Source organism: Anomaloglossus baeobatrachus (genome assembly GCF_048569485.1).
Source record: "Anomaloglossus baeobatrachus isolate aAnoBae1 chromosome 5 unlocalized genomic scaffold, aAnoBae1.hap1 SUPER_5_unloc_7, whole genome shotgun sequence".
Taxonomy (NCBI): Eukaryota; Metazoa; Chordata; class Amphibia; order Anura; family Aromobatidae; genus Anomaloglossus; species Anomaloglossus baeobatrachus.
In genome coordinates, this window is record NW_027441811.1 from 356884 (window position 1) to 377841 (window position 20958).

At 48.7% G+C, this 20958-nt stretch overlaps 1 protein-coding gene across 2 annotated transcripts in view; it reads left to right on the forward strand.

The window, feature by feature from the left end:
• Positions 1–20958, forward strand: part of LOC142259314 (uncharacterized) — an 89823-nt gene that overhangs the window by 47239 nt on the left and 21626 nt on the right. The window lies entirely within an intron of this gene.

Sequence of the window (20958 nt, forward strand, 5' to 3'; positions counted from 1 at the left end):
CTCTCCAGGTGTGCAATGCTCCTGAGTGTTGTGAGCTGCATATTTAGATCAGTTACCTGGGCTTCCAAATATGTAACACGCTGACATCGAGAGCAGACATATTCACCCTACAACGGCTGCTCAAGGCAGGCATTTACCTCACATACACACACCTGGTAGCATTGTCCATGGAGCCGCTATTAAATGGGGATGAACGGTACAAATAAAAGTAGAAAGCAAAAAAAAAACAATGGAAAACTTGCAAGGATAATTCCAAACTATGACATTGTGTTTAAACTATGCACTTATGTGCCCCCTCAGACTTTACTGCCCCTCACAAGCTCAGTGACCCTCGCTTACTGTGGCCGGGGTAAATACTTCTGCTCGTACACACACGGCTCCGCTCCATACACCTCGTACACACACGGCTCCACTCTGTACACATGCGACTCCGCAACGCACACCTCGTACACACACGGCTCCGCTCCGTACACCTCGTACACACACGGCTCTGCTCCGTACACCTCGTACACACACGGCTCCACTCTGTACACATGCGACTCCGCAACGCACACCTCGTACACACACGGCTCCGCTCCGTACACCTCGTACACACACGGCTCCGCTCCATACACCTCGTACACACACGGCTCCACTCTGTACACATGCGACTCCGCAACGCACACCTCGTACACACACGGCTCCGCTCCGTACACCTCGTACACACACGGCTCTGCTCCGTACACCTCGTACACACACGGCTCTGCTCTGTACACCTCGTACACACACGGCTCCGCTCCGTACACCTCGTACACACACGGCTCTGCTCCGTACACACACGACTCCGCTCCGTACACCTCGTACACACACGGCTCTGCTCCGTACACCTCGTACACACACGACTCCGCTCCGTACACCTCGTACACACACGGCTCTGCTCTGTACACCTCGTACACACACGACTCCGCTCCGTACACCTCGTACACACACGGCTCTGCTCCGTACACCTCGTACACACACGGCTCCGCTCCCTACACCTCGTACACACACGGCTCTGCTCCGTACACCTCGTACACACACGGCTCCGCTCCGTACACCTCGTACACACACGGCTCTGCTCCGTACACCTCGTACACACGGCTCTGCTACATCCACACTGTAAACCCCTCCTGACCCCACACATAAACCTCCCCTCATCCAGCACCATGACACCCAGCACAGCAGAGTCCTGCATACACTGAGGAGCTGATCATGTGACCCCTGACTCCTCCCCTCCATGTGACATCATCACAGGTCCTGTAAGCACAGAGCAGCCATATATCTAGTGTGCGGCTCTGCAGGTGGAGGTAGGTGCAGGGTATTATATATCTAGTGTGCGGCTCTGCAGGTGGAGGTAGGTGCAGGGTATTATATATCTAGTGTGCGGCTCTGCAGGTGGAGGTAGGTGCAGGGTATTATATATCTAGTGTGCGGCTCTGCAGGTGGAGGTAGGTGCAGGGTATTATATATCTAGTGTGCGGCTCTGCAGGTGGAGGTAGGTGCAGGGTATTATATATCTAGTGTGCGGCTCTGCAGGTGGAGGTAGGTGCAGGGTATTATATATCTAGTGTGCGGCTCTGCAGGTGGAGGTAGGTGCAGGGTATTATATATCCAGTGTACGGCTCTGCAGGTGGAGGTAGGTGCAGGGTATTATATATCTAGTGTGCGGCTCTGCAGGTGGAGGTAGGTGCAGGGTATTATATATCTAGTGTGCGGCTCTGCAGGTGGAGGTAGGTGCAGGGTATTATATATCTAGTGTGCGGCTCTGCAGGTGGAGGTAGGTGCAGGGTATTATATATCTAGTGTGTGGCTCTGCAGGTGGAGGTAGGTGCAGGGTATTATATATCTAGTGTGCGGCTCTGCAGGTGGAGGTAGGTGCAGGGTATTATATATCTAGTGTGCGGCTCTGCAGGTGGAGGTAGGTGCAGGGTATTATATATCTAGTGTGCGGCTCTGCAGGTGGAGGTAGGTGCAGGGTATTATATATCTAGTGTGCGGCTCTGCAGGTGGAGGTAGGTGCAGGTTATTATATATCTAGTGTGTGGCTCTGCAGGTGGAGGTAGGTGCAGGGTATTATATATCTAGTGTGCGGCTCTGCAGGTGGAGGTAGGTGCAGGGTATTATATATCTAGTGTGCGGCTCTGCAGGTGGAGGTAGGTGCAGGGTATTATATATCTAGTGTGCGGCTCTGCAGGAGGAGGTAGGTGCAGGGTATTATATATCTAGTGTGCGGCTCTGCAGGTGGAGGTAGGTGCAGGGTATTATATATCTAGTGTGCGGCTCTGCAGGTGGAGGTAGGTGCAGGGTATTATATATCTAGTGTGCGGCTCTGCAGGTGGAGGTAGGTGCAGGGTATTATATATCTAGTGTGCGGCTCTGCAGGAGGAGGTAGGTGCAGGGTATTATATATCTAGTGTGCGGCTCTGCAGGTGGAGGTAGGTGCAGGGTATTATATATCTAGTGTGCGGCTCTGCAGGTGGAGGTAGGTGCAGGGTATTATATATCTAGTGTGCGGCTCTGCAGGTGGAGGTAGGTGCAGGGTATTATATATCTAGTGTGCGGCTCTGCAGGTGGAGGTAGGTGCAGGGTATTATATATCTAGTGTGCGGCTCTGCAGGTGGAGGTAGGTGCAGGGTATTATATATCTAGTGTGCGGCTCTGCAGGTGGAGGTAGGTGCAGGGTATTATATATCTAGTGTGCGGCTCTGCAGGTGGAGGTAGGTGCAGGGTATTATATATCTAGTGTGCGGCTCTGCAGGTGGAGGTAGGTGCAGGGTATTATATATCTAGTGTGCGGCTCTGCAGGTGGAGGTAGGTGCAGGGTATTATATATCTAGTGTGCGGCTCTGCAGGTGGAGGTAGGTGCAGGGTCTCTATTATTGTGGGATCATTTTCATATTGTTTTGTACATGCAGTTTAACCCCTTTACGACCGCCGTACGGAGTAAAGCGTCAGTAGTGAAGGGCACTTCTTATATATCGCCGTATTAAAATGGCGGTAAGGTAACAGTGTATACCGCCCCCCAGCGTCGGATAATCTCCGGGATGTCGGCTAGCAGGGGTATCGGAGACCCTGGAGATCACGATTCGGGCTGTTTTTCCGCTCCCCGGTCACGTGGTCACCGGTATACTCAGGAGAATCGTGATCACATTGCAAAAAAGGAAGGGTCGGTAAATAATGATTTATCTCCACCTGATCAAACGTCACATGAGAGATAAATGTCCTCCCTCGCTCCCCAGAGTGGCAAAGTGCCCCCCACCCTCGGCCCACCTCCCTCTTATGATCACCTAACATGGCCATCACATGTGTTGCGCACCGGCTGCACGCGTCCTCCACTGATTTCTGCCTCATCCGTCATGTCCCCGGACCCCTGACATATCAGATGAGGCAGTAAAGTCATCCCCAGGTCCAGCCAGGTCATCCCCGGTCCCCTCAATACCTCTCTTGCAACGCTGATCCCCCGCCACTCCTGCTTCTCCTTGTCATCAGAAGAAATGTCAGCCGCACGCGCAGAGCAGCTGTCAGCCAGCTCTGCACACAATGACACTGAGTTTACTGCAGCTCACACTGCCGTGCTGTGGACCGTGGGAGTGTGAGTGCAGTATTCTCAGGTCATTGCAGCCACGCACCTCACATGGAGTGCCTGCACCCCCAGAAAATGGAGGATACATTCACTGAGTGTGCCCCCCATATTCTGAAATGAGGATACTAGGAGGTCACTCTGTTGGACTGGGGTAGTGTGAGTGCAGTATTCTCAAGTCACTACAGCCACACTACTCACATGGAGTGCCTGCTCTTCCAGAAAATGGTGGATACATTTCCTGAGCGTACCCCCATAAGTACAGAATCGTCGTGGGTCCTTCAAAATGGATTGCAGTGGACCTGATTTTTTTCTTTTCAATAAATTGGTGAAAGAGGAAATGTATTGAGTAGGGCTTTTTCAAATTTTTTTTGTCATCTTCATTTTTTTTTATTACTGACTGGGCTAGTGATGTCAGGTATCTGATAATGAGACTACAACAAAACTGGGTGGTATCCAAATAGTACCAGTAATTCCATATTGGTAAATAAGTCAAATATACACTGTGTGCAGAATTATTAGGCAAATGAGTATATTGATCACATGATAATTTTTATACATGTTGTCCTACTCCAAGCTGTATAGGCTGAGAGCCAACTACCAATTAAGTAAATCAGGTGATTGCATCTCTGTAATGAGGAGGGGTGTGGTGTAATGACATCAACACCCTATATAAGGTGTGCTTAATTATTAGGCATCTTCCTTACCTTTGGAAAAATGGGTCAGAAGAGAGATTTGACGGGCTCTGAAAAGTCCAATATTGTGAGATGTCTTGCAGAGGGATGCAGCAGGCTTGAAATTGCCAAACTATTGAAGCGTGATCACCGAACAATCAAGCATTTAATGGCAAATAGCCAACAGGGTCACAAGAAGCGTGTTGGGCAAAAAAGGCGCAAAATAATTGCCCACGAATTGAGGAAAATCAAGCGTGACGCTGCCAAGATGCCATTTGCCACCAGTTTGGCCATATTTCAGAGCTGCAAAGTGACTGGAGTATCAAAAAGCACAAGGTGTGCCATACTCAGGGACATGGCCAAGGTAAGGAAGGCTGAAAAACCACCACCTTTGAAACATAAGATAAAACGTCAAGACTGGACCAAGAAATATCTTAAGACTGATTTTTCAAAGGTTTTATGGACTGATGAAATGAGAGTATGGGGAGATAAATAACTGAATTGATCAATGCAATAGAGCCCCAACACTACGCCAAAGTATTTCTCTACGTTGGGGTCCCTAGCTAGTGTGTGTCCTCTCATGCAGTTAAAAAACTTACCGTGTATGGGAAGCTGAGACCCAGGCTATTTATGCGTATGATATGGATTGGCAATAGGTGTGGTTGGGGAGGGTTCACAAACGAAAAACTACTAACAAATAAAGAATAACGTTTGGAACACCATTCTAAGTCTGAACTGGGTGCAAAAACCTAAAAAAAACTAATTGCATTGATCAATTCAGTAGCTAAATTTCTCTTAATTCATATGTTCATGGCAGTAATGCAGATTCCATTCTCACATTTTCACTCTTACATATAGCTATTGGATTTTTCAAGTCAGTATTCACACAGCAGTTTCTGCTATTACATGTATTCCCCTTACATAGTCACTGGTGTGCATACCTTATCTCCCCATAGTGATGTTTTTTTAGTTTTTTTTAGGTTTTTGCACCCAGTTCAGACTTAGAATGGTGTTCCAAACGTTATTCTTTATTTGATGAAATGAGAGTGACTCTTGATGGGCCAGAGGCTGGATCAGTAAAGGGCAGAGAGCTCTACTCCGACTTAGACGCCAGCAAAGTGGAGGTGGGGACTGGTTTAGGCTGGTATCATCAGAACTTGTGGGACCTTTTCAGGTTCAGGATGGAGTGAAGCTCAACTCCCAGACCTACTGCCAGTTTCTGGAAGACAACTTCTTCAAGCAGTGGTACAGGAAGAAATCGGTATCGTTTAAGAAAAACATGATTTTCATGCAGGACAATGCTCCATCACATGCATCCAACTACTCCACAGCATGGCTGGCCAGTAAAGGTCTAAAAGATGAAAAAATAATGACATGGCCCCCTTGTTCACCTGATCTGAACCCTATAGAGAACCTGTGGTCCCTCATAAAATGTTAGATCTACAGGGAGGGAAAACAGTACACCTCTCAGAACAGTGTCTGGACGCTGTGGTGGCTGCTGCACGCAATATTGATCGTAAACAGATCATGCAACTGACAGAATCTATGGATGGCAGGCTGTTGAGTGTCATCATAAAGAAAGGTGGATATATTGGTCACTAATTTTTTGGGGTTTTGTTTTTGCATGTCACAAATGTTTATTTCTAAATTTTGTGCAGTTATATTGGTTTACCTGGTCAAAATAAACAAGTGAGATGGGAATTTATTTGTCTTTTATTAAGTTGCCTAATAATTCTGCACAATAATAGTTACCTGCACGAACAGATATCCTCCTAAGATAGCCAAATCTATAAAGACCCCGCTCCAACTGCCAAAAATATTAAGCTTTGATATTCATGAGTCTTTTGGGTTGATTGAGAACATAGTTGTTGATCAATAATAAAAAAAATCCTCTGAAATACAACTTGCCTAATAATTCTGCACACAGGGTATATATATATATATATATATCAGCAATTGTGTGTTGGGGACTTTTTTTGCTGCCATGTTTATTATAATGAGATGCTGCGGTATTGTTAATTCCATCTGGGATTGCCTGCATCCTCTCCCTATATTGTTGGCATTTTTTCTTCAGGAACCCAGCTTTATCACCGCTTCAATATGTGCGTTTAATTTTGTTCATCGTAATTACATGCATAGATGAATGTTTGGTTTATTGGGTGCTATTGATTTAGATACAGGAGACAAGTATTACATCTGTTGTCTCATCTCTATCTGTATAGGCTGGGTCTGTATCAATACATCATCTATTGTATACTGGGGAATTATCCTTGATGTTATATTGATTTTTGTGAGAAGATGCAGTTGTGTATAATCCATTATCATGGAATGATTTTAAGTGTTTTTAACCCTGTACACACATGATTTTGATACAATAAAAATATAATCTTTTGCACATGTTAATTCCAGCATATATTTGACTTATTTACCAATATGGAATTACTGGTGCCGTTTGGATACCACCCAGTTTTGTTGTAGTCTCCATATGCTAGCTATCTGGCACAGAATTCCTTGTAATTATAGGTGGTGCTCATATTCCCCCTCTTCTTTTCAGTCAGGTATCTGATAGACGCCATGACAATACTAACCCCAGGGATTGATGTTAAGTGACATTACACAGCTGGTATCTATCCCATATATTAAGTTTGCCACCGCACCAGGCCAAGGAATGAGCTGGGGCGAAGTGTCAGGATTGGAACATCTAATGGATGCGCCACTTCAGGGGCGGCTGCGGCCTGCTAATTTTGGCTGGCAAAGGCCAAATAACCATGAACCTTCCCACCCTGAGAATACCAGACCCCAGCTGTCCGCTTTACCTTGGCTGGTAATCCAATTTGGGGGGACCCCCACATTTTCTTTTCTAAATATTTATTTATAAATAATTTTAAAAAAAACCAGTGTGGGGTGACCTCCAAATTGCATCACCAGCCAAAGTGAAGCTGATAGGTGGGGTCTGCAGCTGTAGCTGTCTGCTTTACTCTAGCTGGCTATCAAAAATGGGGGGAACCCCACGTCGTTTTTTTAAGTTATTTATTTTTTGGCTAACTATAAGGCTAAACACTAAAGATGAGCGAGGTTCGAGGCTCGCGAATTTCATGTTCGAGTGACTTTGGGGGTTTTTCAAGCTCGAGCTCGAACTTGAGCTTTTTGCTAAAAGCTCGACAGTTCAAGTTACGTTCGAGAACGGTTCGATCACCAAAAGCGTGGCTTTTTACAGCTACAGTGTGCAGGGAGCCATCGCTGGCAGCCTGCGGTAAGCTGGTTACCAAGGTAAATATCGGGTATCCAAGCAAAGCGCTTTTCTTAGTCAGCCGATGTTTACCCTGGCTACATGGGCAAAAATCCCCGAAAGCCACACAGAAGCACTTCCGCGTGACTTCCGTCGGATGCCGCTGCAGTCTGTATCCCGCTCCAGCTCCAGCCCCGCGGCTGCCCGCTCAGCAGTTTCCGCAGCTGCCCATGGCTGCTGTCACTGCAGTGTCAGCATATGCCCGCACTGTACTGTGTCCGCGGTTGCTGTCACTGCAGTGTCAGCATATGCCCGCACTGTATGGTGTCCGCGGCTGTTGTCACTGCAGTGTCAGCATATGCCCGCACTGTAGGTGTTTGCGGCTGCTGTCACTGCAGAGTCAGCATATGCCCGCATTGCACGGTGTCCGCGGCTGCTGTCACTGCAGTGTCATCATATGCCCGCACTGTACGGTGTCCACAGCTGCCCACACTGCAATGACAGCAGCCGCGGGCATGACAAGCGCTGCCGTCAGGAGGTTAGTGAAGTTCCTTACCTGCGGTGATGAAGTCCTGCCCTCCCGACGTCAGCACTGTCACTGTCCTCCATGGCCGCCGCTTGTCACATCTCCTCTCGCTGCTGACCCGAGACTGTCACTAGCACTAGCGGTGACGTCACAGGCACCCGCGATACTTGGTTGTGAAGGCGGCGGTCATTGAACTCAGTGACAGCTCTGCTATCAGGAGTGCAGCGATCACCGCAGGTAATATACATCGCTATCCTCCTGACAGCAGCACTTGTCATGCCTTGCAGTGACAGCTCTGCTGTCAGGAGTGCAGCGATCACCGCAGGTAATGTACCTCGCTATCCTCCTGACAGCAGCACTTGTCATGCCCTGCAGTGACCTGGGCTGACCTATTGATGTTAGCTCAGGTCACTGTATTGCTCTCCCAGCCAATATGGAACATTCTGTTCTTCATTGACTGGGACATTGACTATGGTATGGATCGTCATCGGAACCCCTTGGATTACACCAGACCTGGATTTGTTTTTCTTTCTAATAAATTGGTGAAAGAGGGAATGTTTTGGGGAGTGTTTTTTCAAATAAAAATGTGTTTGTCGTCTATTTTATTTTTATTACTGACTGGGTTGGTGATGTAGGGTATCTGATAGACGCCTGACATCACGAACCCCAGGGCTTGATGCCAGGTGACATTACACATCTGGTATTAACCCCATATATTACCCCGTTTGCCACCGCACCAGGGCAACAGGATAAGCTGGAGCGAATTAACAGGATTGGTGCATCTAATGGATGTGCCACTTCTGGGGTGGCTGCGGCCTGCTATTTTTAGGCTGGGGAGAGTCCAATAACCATGGACCTCCCTAGTCTGAGAATATCAGACCCCAGCTGTCCGCTTTACCTTAGCTGGTGATCCAATTTTGGGGTACCCCCACGTGTTTTTTTATTTATTTAATTTAAAATAACAGCGTGGGGTGCCCTCAGTTTTGGATTACCAGCCAAGGTAAAGCTGCCAGCTGTGGTCTGCAGGCTGCAGCCGTCTGCTTTACCCTAGCTGGCTATCAAAAATAGGGGGAACCCCACGTCATTTTTTTTTTTTAACTTATTTATTTTTTTGGCTAAATACAAGGCTAAAGCTCCCCTTGGTGCCACATGAAAGGCACGAAAGGGTGCAAAATTACAAAATGCAGGAGAGTGGGACATTATGTGTCTTTCTGCCATTATAATGACATAAAAGACTGATATGAAGTGTGTGTACAAGCACAGGAAAATCACCAGAGCGCTCTACTCTGTGAAAAGCAGTAGAAAATGGCACTAGAGTGAACATGTGACCGCCTCATGTAAGTTGAAGCTATGGATCCTGGGTAAATTTATGTATTTTCCCTCCTTCAGTTTTTTTGCAGTACGCAAAAAAACAGAAGGCACACGGATGACAAACGGATGACATACGGACCGTATACGGAACAAAAACGGATGCCACAGGATGCATCCGTGAAAAAAACGGACCGTTTTTTGCGGACCGCAAAAACGGATCGGTCGTGTGAATATAGCCTTATTCTGATCTACCATTTATAAACAGCAGGCAGAAAAAAGTGAATAACGCCCCCCAGCGTCAGAAAATCTCCGGGGTTTCAGGGGGTAGCTGAAACCCTGGAGATCATGATTCAGGCCGGTTTTTCCCGTATACCGATGATCACGTTACAGTAAATGACAGCGCCGGTAAAAAATTATTTCTTTATCGTTCCTATGGGAGACCCAGACATTGGGTGTATAGCTTCTGCCTCCGGAGGACACACAAAGTACTACACTCAAAAGTGTAGCTCCTCCCTCTGAGCTTATACACCCCCTGGAGAAACCAGATCTAGCCAGTTCATTGCTTTGTGTTCAGGAGGCATACATCCACACATGCATTCTCATCTGATTTTTCAATTTTGGAAAGAGTTTGAAGAAAAGCGGGTCCAAGTCTGGACCCCCGGCATGTCCCTTCTCACCCCACTGTGTCGGCGGTGCTGTTAAGGTTGATTCCAAGGCTGGAGCCTTACATGCCACGCTCCTTCACCATCCCTCGGGCTCTGGCTTGAAGTGGGAGCCAGCACGGTTCTCCATGCTTTGCAGGAGACCTGTCTCCATCCGCAGCCCTTCAGGATCCTGCTGGACTGAGCACTCATCCCCAGGGACCTGGCCCTGCATCTCAGCAAGCTAAGTACCTGAGACGTTTATATTCGGGGGGTCCCTGTACTTTATTATGGTGGGAGAGTGTGCTGAGTGAGTTTTCTGACATTTCCGGCCGGTTCTCTGGCTGTCGCCTGAGAACCGCGCCGATGGTGCCTGCGCGCTGGCCGCACCGCTCAAATTTAGGCCCCGACTTCGCCGGAGGCCTTCTTTCGGTTTCTCTGCCCTCGCATGTCATTCATGCAGAGGGACAGTGCGGCTCCGCCCAGCGGCTGTTTTGCACAGGGGAGAGACACTCCTCACTGAGTACATGTCTCCTCCCCTGTAAGTCTATTTGGCCCTCCAGATCCCGCTCTCAGAGTTGGTCCCGCCCCCTCTCCTCGCTCCGGCGCCATTTTATCCGCGTTTTTCTCTGCGATCATCACTGGCTGCAGCATCCCTGCTGAGGTGCTTGGGGGTCTGGGTTTTGGGATCTGGAGGGCACACAACACCGCTCCAGCGGTCTGGTAAGCCACAACCTCTGGTTGTGGGCCTCTGTATATACTCTCTGGGGGTCACTCTGGCAGAGCCCCCACTTCAGCAGCATGTCTCACACGAGGAGCAAGGCTCCAAAGCTGTATTCAATATGCACTGCATGTAAGCTCCTACTGCCTGAACAGAGCACCAATCCCCATTGTGCTGCCTGCTCTAACCCGACGATGCCTCAGCCTGGAATCGTACCCCCAGGGGTCTCTCCGGCTGCTCCGGCTCCTGTGGCTGAACCCCCGGCTTGGGTAGAATCCTTATCTAGGTCTATCACCCAATCTTTTGCAGACTCCATGGGACAGCTGTCCCGGACTTTGCTGAACATGCATCAGCCCCCTTCACAGGGTGCCTCTGCTGCTAGGACTCTCTCAGCGGAGCTCACAGAGGATTCTTCATCTGGTCCCAGGCCCCGTCCTCCTAAGAGGAGACGTAGGGCTCCCTCCCCTTCCTCGTCCCGCGGCTCTATTTCAGAGGCTGACTCGCGAGACGAGGAGGATGCCCTTACAGGGGGCTCGGATGCTACCTCCATGTGCCCCATTGCTCTGTCCGAAAGTGACTCAGATGTTAGTGATTTGATTGCGTCCATTAATTCTGTACTGGACCTCAATCTGCCAGTATCAGAGGAACCTCCCTCTCTGGCAGAAAAGCACCAGTTTACCTTGCCTAAGAGGACAAAGAGTGTGTTCTTTAACCACTCCAGTTTTCAGGCCGCTGTGACCAAGCCTAGGGCCTGTCCTGACAAACGCTTCCCGAAGCGTGGTTCTGATGACCGTTTTCCCTTTCCACCTGAGGTGGTCAAGGAGTGGGCTCATTCACCAAAGGTAGACCCCCGGTGTCTAGACTCTCAGCCCGGACCGTGGTATCAGTGGCTGATGGCACCTCTCTTAAGGATTCCACTGACCGTCAGGTTGACCTTCTGGCCAAATCTGTATATGAGGCGGCAGGGGCCTCGTTCTCCCCATCTTTTGCAGCAGTGTGGGCTCTCAAAGCCATCTCTGCTTCTCTAGAGGAGATGCATTCCCTCGCCAGGGAATCTATGCCCGAAATGGTTCCCTTAACTGCTCAGGCTTCAGCTTTTTCATCCTATGCCATGTCTGCCATGCTGGAGGCTTCTCACCGCACTGCGGTGGCTTCGGCCAATTCCCTCGCTATCCGCAGGATCTTGTGGCTTCGAGAGTGGAAGGCAGATGCTTCTTCAAAGAAGTACCTTGCTGGGCTCCCTTTTGCTGGGTCCAGGCTATTCGGTGAACAACTGGATGAAATTATTAAGGGAGCTACTGGCGGGAAGAGTACTTCCATGCCACAAACCAAAACCAGGAAACCTGTCCAGGGTAGGACCCAGTCGAGGTTTCGTTCCTTTCGTTCCTCCAACTGGTCGTCCTCCAAGCCCTCGGCCTCGTCCACTAACTCAGCCAAGGACCAAAAATCCAACTGGCGCACAAAGGCGGTGGCAACTTTGGCGACGTGTGGTTTCAACACGTCTCCGATCAGTGGGTGCGGGATATCATCTCCCACGGCTACAGGATAGAATTCTCTTCCAGCCCGCCAAACCGACTTTTTCTGTCAACTCCCCCATGCTCCAAGGCCGCCGCCTTCTCTCAGGCCGTGGCATCCCTGCGGGCCAACGGAGTAATTGTAACGGTTCCCGCCCGGGAACGGTTCAGAGGTTTCTACTCAAATCTCTTCCTAGTCTCCAAAAAAGACGGTTCCTTCCGGCCCATCCTGGATCTCAAGCTTCTCAACAAGCATGTTCAGGTGCGGCATTTTCGCATGGAGTCCCTGCGGTCAGTCATTGCATCAATGACCCAAGGGGATTTCCTGGCATCCATCGACATCAGAGATGCCTATCTGCATGTGCCAATTGCAGTTTCACACCAGCGTTGGCTACGTTTTGCAATCGGAGAGGAACATTTCCAATTCGTGGCTCTCCCCTTCGGGTTAGCCACGGCCCCTCGAGTATTCACCAAGGTCATGGCAGCAGTGGTTGCGGTTCTGCACCTACAAGGGTTGGCAGTGATTCCTTACCTGGACGACCTTCTAGTCAAGGCTTCATCCAGCGCAGACTGTCAGCGGAGTGTCTCGCTCACTCTTGCCACTCTAGCCCAATTCGGGTGGATTGTCAATCTTCCCAAATCCACTCTGACTCCAACTCAGTGTCTCACGTACCTAGGGATGCAGTTCGAGACTCTGCCGGCACTTGTGAAGTTGCCCTTAGTCAAACACCAGTCCCTCCAACTGGCGGTGTGCTCTCTGCTGAGGCCCCGCCGTTATTCCATCAGGCACCTGATGCAGGTGCTGGGTCAGATGGTGGCGTCAATGGAGGCTGTTCCCTTTGCCCATTTCCATCTGCGCTCTCTGCAGCTGGACATTCTCCGCTGTTGGGACAAGCGGCCTTCCTCCTTGCACAGGTTAGTGGCTCTGTCGCCACAGACTAGGAGCTCTCTTCAGTGGTGGCTTCGGCCTCTCTCTCTGTCTCAGGGGCGCTCCTTCCTGACTCTGTCCTGGGTGATTCTCACCACGGATGCCAGTCTATCCGGCTGGGGAGCGGTATGTCTCCACCACCGAGCGCAGGGCACTTGGACTCCGTCCGAGTCAGTCCTCTCGATCAATGTGCTGGAAACCAGAGCTGTGCTTCTAGCTCTCCTAGCCTTTCACCACCTGTTGGCGGGCAAGCACATCCGAGTCCAGTCAGACAACGCGACAGCGGTTGCCTACATCAATCACCAAGGCGGGACACGCAGCCGCCTGGCAATGTTGGAGGTCCAACGCATTCTTCAATGGACGGAGGACTCCAAGTCCACCATATCCGCAGTCCACATCCCAGGCGTGGAAAACTGGGAAGCAGATTATCTCAGCCGTCAAACCGTGGACAGTGGCGAGTGGTCCCTGCACCCGGCAGTGTTTCAGTCAATCTGCCGCAAGTGGGGCACTCCGGAAGTGGACCTAATGGCATCCCGTCACAACGCGGACGCTCTGGTTCAAGACTGGTCCCAGTTTCGTTTGTCCTACGTGTTTCCCCCTCTAGCTCTCTTGCCCAGAGTTCTGCGCAAGATCAGAATGGAGGGCCGTCGAGTCATTCTCATTGCTCCGGACTGGCCCAGGCGAGCTTGGTACCCAGACCTGCTCCATCTGTCCGTAGAGGTGCCGTGGCATCTTCTGGACCGTCCAGACCTTCTCTCACAAGGTCCGTTTTTCCGCCAGAATTCTGCGGCTCTCAGATTGACGGCGTGGCTCTTGAGTCCTGGATCTTGACGGCTTCTGGTATCCCACCTGAAGTCATCTCCACAATGACTTGGGCCCGTAAGTCTTCCTCTGCCAAGATCTATCACAGGACTTTGAAAATTTTCCTGTCCTGGTGTCGCTCTTCTGGACATTCTCCTTGGCCTTTTTCCTTGCCGACCCTTCTGTCTTTTCTACAGTCCGGTCTGCAGCTGGGACTGTCCCTCAACTCTCTCAAGGGACAAGTCTCGGCTCTATCAGTGCTGTTCCAGCGGCGTATCGCCCGGCTGGCTCAGGTCCGCACCTTCATGCAAGGTGCGTCTCACATCATTCCGCCTTATCGGCGGCCCTTGGATCCCTGGGACCTCAATTTGGTTCTCACGGCTTTGCAGAAACCCCCCTTTGAACCTCTTAGGGAGGTTTCTTTGTTTCGTCTTTCACAGAAAGTGGTCTTTCTAGTGGCCATAACTTCCCTCAGGAGAGTATCTGATTTAGCTGCGCTCTCTTCGGAGTCACCTTTTTTGGTATTTCATCAAGACAAGGTGGTTCTCCGTCTGACTCCGGACTTTCTCCCTAAGGTGGTTTCTCCTTTCCACCTTAACCAGGACATTACCCTACCTTCCTTTTGTCCGGCTCCTGTTCATCGCTTTGAAAAAGTGTTGCATACTCTGGATCTGGTGCGAGCGCTCCGGATCTATGTGTCTCGCACCGCTGTCCTTAAGCGGTGCACCTCTCTTTTTGTGCTAACCACAGGTCGGCGCAAGGGCCTCTCTGCTTCTTAGCCGACCTTAGCCCGTTGGGTTAGGTCCACCATTTCGGATGCCTACCTGGGTTCTCAGGTGCCTCCCCCGTCGGGGATCAAGGCACACTCGACCAGAGCTGTCGGTGCCTCTTGGGCTTTCAGGCACCAGGCTAGGGCTCAGCAAGTCTGTCAGGCTGCCACTTGGACTAGCCTGCATACCTTTTCAAAGCACTACCAAGTGCATACTCATGCTTCGGCAGATGCGAACTTGGGCAGACGCATCCTTCAGGCGGCTGTCGCCCACTTGTGAAGTTAGGCTCCGCCTACTTCTCAGTTTTTCTGTTTATTCCCACCCATGGACTGCTTTGAGACGTCCCAATGTCTGGGTCTCCCATAGGAACGATAAAGAAAAAGAGAATTTTGTTTACTTACCGTAAATTCTTTTTCTTATAGTTTCGTATTGGGAGACCCAGCACCCTCCCTGTTGCCTGTTGGCATTTTCTTGTTCCGCGTGTTATCACCAGCTGTTGTCGTAGACAGAGGCTCCGGTTGTTCCGGTTCTTGCTCTGTTTTTACTTGTGGGTGGCTATTCTCCTTCAGCTTTTGCACTAAACTGGCTAGATCTGGTTTCTCCAGGGGGTGTATAAGCTCAGAGGGAGGAGCTACACTTTTGAGTGTAGTACTTTGTGTGTCCTCCGGAGGCAGAAGCTATACACCCAATGTCTGGGTCTCCCAATACGGAACTATAAGAAAAAGAATTTACGGTAAGTAAACAAAATTCTCTTTTTATCTCCCATCTGGCATGAACAAACATGTCAGATGAGAGATAAATCTCCTCCACGGTCCCCTCCGGTCCCCCGGTGTCGCCAAAGTGCCCCCCCTGACCCCATCCCGGAAATCCAAGATGGCCACGCGCACAGCAGCGCGCCAGCTGCATTCACTCTACTCCTCTGATTTCTGTCGCATGTGTCATGGCAAACTCCTCCCCAGGCCCTGCCAGGTCACTCCCTATAACACCACCGGTGTTCCCCGGTGTCCCACGGTACCTGTGCAGCGTTGATTCCCCACGGCCCCCTCCTTCACAATAGACGCCGCAACTCAACTTCCTGTGTTCAGACACTGAGTGCGGGAACCATGCATATGTAAGCAACTGCAATGCCCTGCTCATGAGGTAAGGAACATAGTTGATCAGGAGAGCTATACTACATTTCCAAATGGAGGTATTTGATTTTATAGTTGCCCTGCTGAACGACTACCAAACATGAGAGTCCGTTATACGCCACAAGAAAACATATCTAAATAGCGAGCTCTGTTGTTTAGTATTCATTCAGCTGAATAACTGGACTTAAAGGGGTATTCCATCTCCAAGATCATATCCCCAATATATAGTAGGTGGAATAGCAATAATATCAGCAAATACCAATATTTGGAAATGTAGAATAGTTCTCCTGATTAGGCATGCCCTTACCTCATGAGCAGGGCATTGCAGCTTTGGTAGCAACAGTTACGACATGGACTCTGCTGCTGTGGACCCGGGGAGACTGGGTGCAGATTCATTGCAACCACACTCCTCACATGGAGGGTCTGCACTCCTAGAAAATGGGGGATACATTCCCAGAGCGTGTCCCCCCATATTCTAGATGGTTCAGAGTCGTCGTGGGACCCCTTTATTTTTTTTTCCTTACAATAAATTGGTGAAAGAGGGAGTGTTTTGGGGAGTGTTTCTTCAAATACATTTTTTTTTTCTCTATTTTTTTTGTTAGTATTGACAGTTTGTGATGTCGGGTATCTGATAGACGCCATGACATCACAAACTGCTGGGCTTGATGTCAGGTGACCTTACAGCTAGTATCAACCACATTTTTTACCCAATTTGCCACTGCACCAGGGCACGGGATGAGCTGGGGTGAAGCGCCAGGATTGACGCATCTAGTGGATGCGCCAATTCTGGGGCGCCTGCGGCCTGCTATTTTTAGGCTGTGAAGGACCAATAACTATGGACCTTCCCACCCTGAGAATACCAGACCACAGCTGTCCGCTTTACCTTGGCTGGTGATCCAATATGGGGGGACCCTACTTTTTTTTTGTAATTATTATTATTTATAAAATAATTATAAAAAAGAGCCTGGGGTGACCTCCACATTGGATCCCAACCACGGTAAAGCTGCCAGCTGTGTTTTTCAGGCTACAGCCGTCTTCTTTACCCTAGCTGGCTATCAAAAATGGGGCGACCCCACGTCATTTTTTTTTAACTATTTTTTTTATAGAAAAAAAATTAATGGGCTTCCCTGTATTTTGATTGCCAGCCAAGGTAACACCAGGAAGATGGGGGTGGCAACCCATATCTGTCTGCTTTATCTGCGCTGAGAATCAGAAATACCGTCGAGCGCTACGTCATTTTTTTTAATGATTTATTTTTACAGCACTGTGATGTCAGGCAATCAAAATACAGGGAAGCTCTTTTTTTTTTTTAGTTATTTAAATAAATAATTAAAAAAAAAAAAATATGGGCTACCGCTGCATTTTTTGTATTGCTAGCTAAAAGTAATCCAAGCAGCTACTAGCTGCTAACCCCCACTGCTTGGTGTTACCTTCACTGGCAATGGAAAATCCAGGGAAGCATTTTTTATTTTTTTTGCCAAAAAACTACAAAAAAAATATTTTTGTATGGTAGGCAGGTACGGCTGCCCCCAGCTGCCTATTTGTACCCGGCTGGGAACTAAAAATATAGGGAAGCCCTTTTTTGAATTATTTCATGAAATAATAAAAAAAAACGACGTGGGCTTCGCCCCATTTTTTTGTCCAGCCAGGTACAGCTAGGCAGCTGGGGATTAGAATCCACAGCACAGGTTAGCCTGAGCTTTCTGGGCCCCTCTGCTGCGAATTGAAGTCCGCAGCCGCCCCAGAAAATGGCGCTTTCATAGAAGCGCCATCATCTGGCGCTGTATCTAATTCCAGCTGCCCTGGTGACGGGTGGCTTGCTGGGTAATAATGAGTTAATACTAGCTTTGTTTTACAAGCTAGTATTAAGCCAGAGATTCTTAATGTCAGGCACGTTTGACCCGGCCATTAAGAATCTCCAATAAAGGGTTAAAAAAAAAAGACACCACACAGAGAAAAAGTACTTTAATAGAAATAAATACACAGACACACTTAGAGACTCCATGTTTATTAGTCCCTGTCAGCCCTCCATGATCCATGGTCTTCTGTCTTCTTTCTCCTTCAACCCATGCAGCTCTGCTCCATCAGCAGCACTGCATGGGAGGAAGACGCTGCTGCTCCCCGTGCAGTCTATTCACTTTGTGAGTGAGCAGAGGCTGCTGGCTGTAAGCGGTGACGTCACCGCTGACAGACGGGTTACCATAGCAACGGTGCTCCGATCACGTGATTCCCGATGCCGCTATTTACCGGCTGTGACAGCTAGTCCCTGCATGTGGCTGACTCGGTAAAGAGCGCCCACATGCAGGAACGGGGAGTCGACCATGTGCCAGAGCATTTCGCCGGTACACGGACATGCTCAAACGAGCACCGCGTACCGGAGAGATGCACTGACAGGACCTAGCATGACGTCATAGCCATGTGACCAGTCTGTAGCCAATGAGATAATAGACACGTGACTGGTCACATGCTATTTTGACATCACGATAGGTCCTATCATCAGTGCTGGTTACTGGGAGGACGCAGCGATTATCGGAAGGAAAAGCAGCGGGAGACAGAGTGCAGGACGCGTCGCGGGGACCTGTAAGTATTATGGCAATGTTTATTAACTGTATGTGTACATGTATAATGTGTTTTTATGTGTTTGTGTTTGCCTCCCATTGGTTTCAATGGGGCTCCAGAGGTTCGTCGAACGGTTCGCCGAACCGAACTCGAACGGAGCCTCCATTCGACGAACCAACCGAACTCGAGCCTTCAGAGGCTTGCTCATCTCTACTAAACTCCCTTTAGTGCCACATGAAAGTCACTAACTAAACGGTGCCAGCTTAGAATATACAGGGGGGTGGGACACTTATATATGTGTTTTACCTCTGTCTATCTATCTATCTATCCATCCATCCATCCATTCATACTAGCTCTTTAGGCTATGTGTCCATGATCAGTGTTTGCAGCGTTTTGGATGCAGAGTGTTTGGACTGCGTCCAGAACGCTGCATTGTGTAGCACAAGTGCAGTGGAAGGATTTTTGGAAATCTCCTGCCCACTGTGCTTCTTCTCTCTGTAGCATAAACTGACTTGTGGCGTGGTTTCCTGAGCCTCAGCATGTTAATTGTTTGCTGTGGAGATAAGAGTGTTCTCTGCAGTGACAATATAGCTAAGGACCGCAGCGCACTGAACCCTGATTGTGGGCATGGGCAGCTGTGTTCTCCTGTGGACAACATTCATATCTCTACAGGAGGGCTAGCACTGCGTCCTAGACACAGTGGCGCCGGATCGTGGGCACATAGTCTAAAAGTGAGAAATTTGCTGCTTCAGCAACATTTTTATGAACTACCTGTGGATTCAAAATGCTTATTATACCCCTGATTAAAATCCTTGAGGGGTCTAGTTTCCAAAGTGGGGTCACTTGTGGGAGGTTTCTGCGGTTTAGGTACCTTAGGGGCCCTGCAAATGCGACATGGTGAAAAAACAAAAAAGCTAGCACTAAATGTGCACTACAGCACTAGAAAATTCCAACTGTACTTTTTATAAATTTGAGACTTTTGGCAAAAAATTGCAATTTCTTGAGCTACCCCGCCACGTCACGGCAAATCTCTATTGGGGCAGTCCTACGCTAAAATATTTTTATAAAATGTGCCAAACGGCCTCACATATGAAATAGCAGAACTGCTCTTAGCAGCACTCACCTGGTCTATTTCAATCCCGTACTCGTGACTGAATCATGGCTGTGGGCGGGACAGGTCCAAGCAAGTGCTGCATGAAGTAAATAGTCTGTGGACAAGGCCTGATGACTGAATGTGAACAGTCACCAACCGTCAAAATCTAGATAGGTGGGATATATATATATATTTTTTGGGGGGGGTTTTTTTACAGGTTTTTAGCAACAAAAATAAAACCAATATAATACACTGCAGTGTGGAGCTAAGATGTGAATACACTGAAAAGCACCAACAAAAATGGTAAAACGTGGCATCGAAGGGCGTTACGGAAAGGGTTAATGACTCCACACTGTATTGTGATTGTTTTACATTTGTTGTTAAAACGGAAAAAAAAAATACAAATAAGAAACCGACTTCAGCCCTGAATAAGAAACTGGACCAATAAGAAACCAACTTCAGCATCGAGTTTTTATTGCTGATATTGAGCGATACTGGTGAGAAAATAAGGGAAATGTCTGTTATTACCATATACCGTATTTTTCGGATTATAAGACACACTTTTCCTCTCAAAACTTTGGGAGAAAAATTAGGGGTGTTTCTTAAAATCTGAATATAGCATCTGTGTGGCCGGTGGTTGGCATCTTTGTGGCTTGCGGCGTGTATCTGTACGACCGCCATCCTTGTAGCAGGCAATGGCAGGCATCTGGGCAGCCAAGGACGGGGAGTACTTCAACTAATGGTGCCCAGAGTCGCTGCATGCACAGATGGAGATCTCAGCTCAAGCTGTCATTAGCGCAGGCGCCGCCATTTCTTTGAAGCCCCAGTGCAGAGAAGAGCAGAGCCCGATGCCCCAGGAAGAGCAGAACCCACAGTACCAGGATAGAGTAGTGCCACAGCCCGCAGTGAGTATCTGGGTCCTCCTCTGCACCACCCGCAGCATCGCCTACTCCAGCACTGCCCTTGCCTCCTGTAACCACCGCTGCCACACCCCTCCGGTAAAACACCACCGGGTTATAAAACGGACCCCATGTTTTTTTTCGTTTTTTTTCTCTCTAAATTTGGGGTGCGTCTTATAATCCGGTGCATATTAAAAAATGAAAAATACAGTATATACCCTGCAGCCCCCTACAGTGACTGACAGCCGCTCAGCATTAGAAACTGCTGTCAGTTAGTACCGAGAGCACGTATACAACCACTGATCACTGTATACTGAGCAATAACTAAAACCTCATCGGGGCCATCCCTATGACTGAAAGTCGGACACTGTCATATTATATGTTTATTATATGTTTATGACCACATGTAAATATTTCTTAGCTATTTTGTAACACTTATTATTTTGTATATATGGCTGTTTTCTTTACCTGATTGGAGCTAATAAGATTTGGATTGACAGTGGTATCTTCCTATAGTTCACACATTCGGGGGGAGGGGGTTAGTTCTGTATTTAAATATTTGTT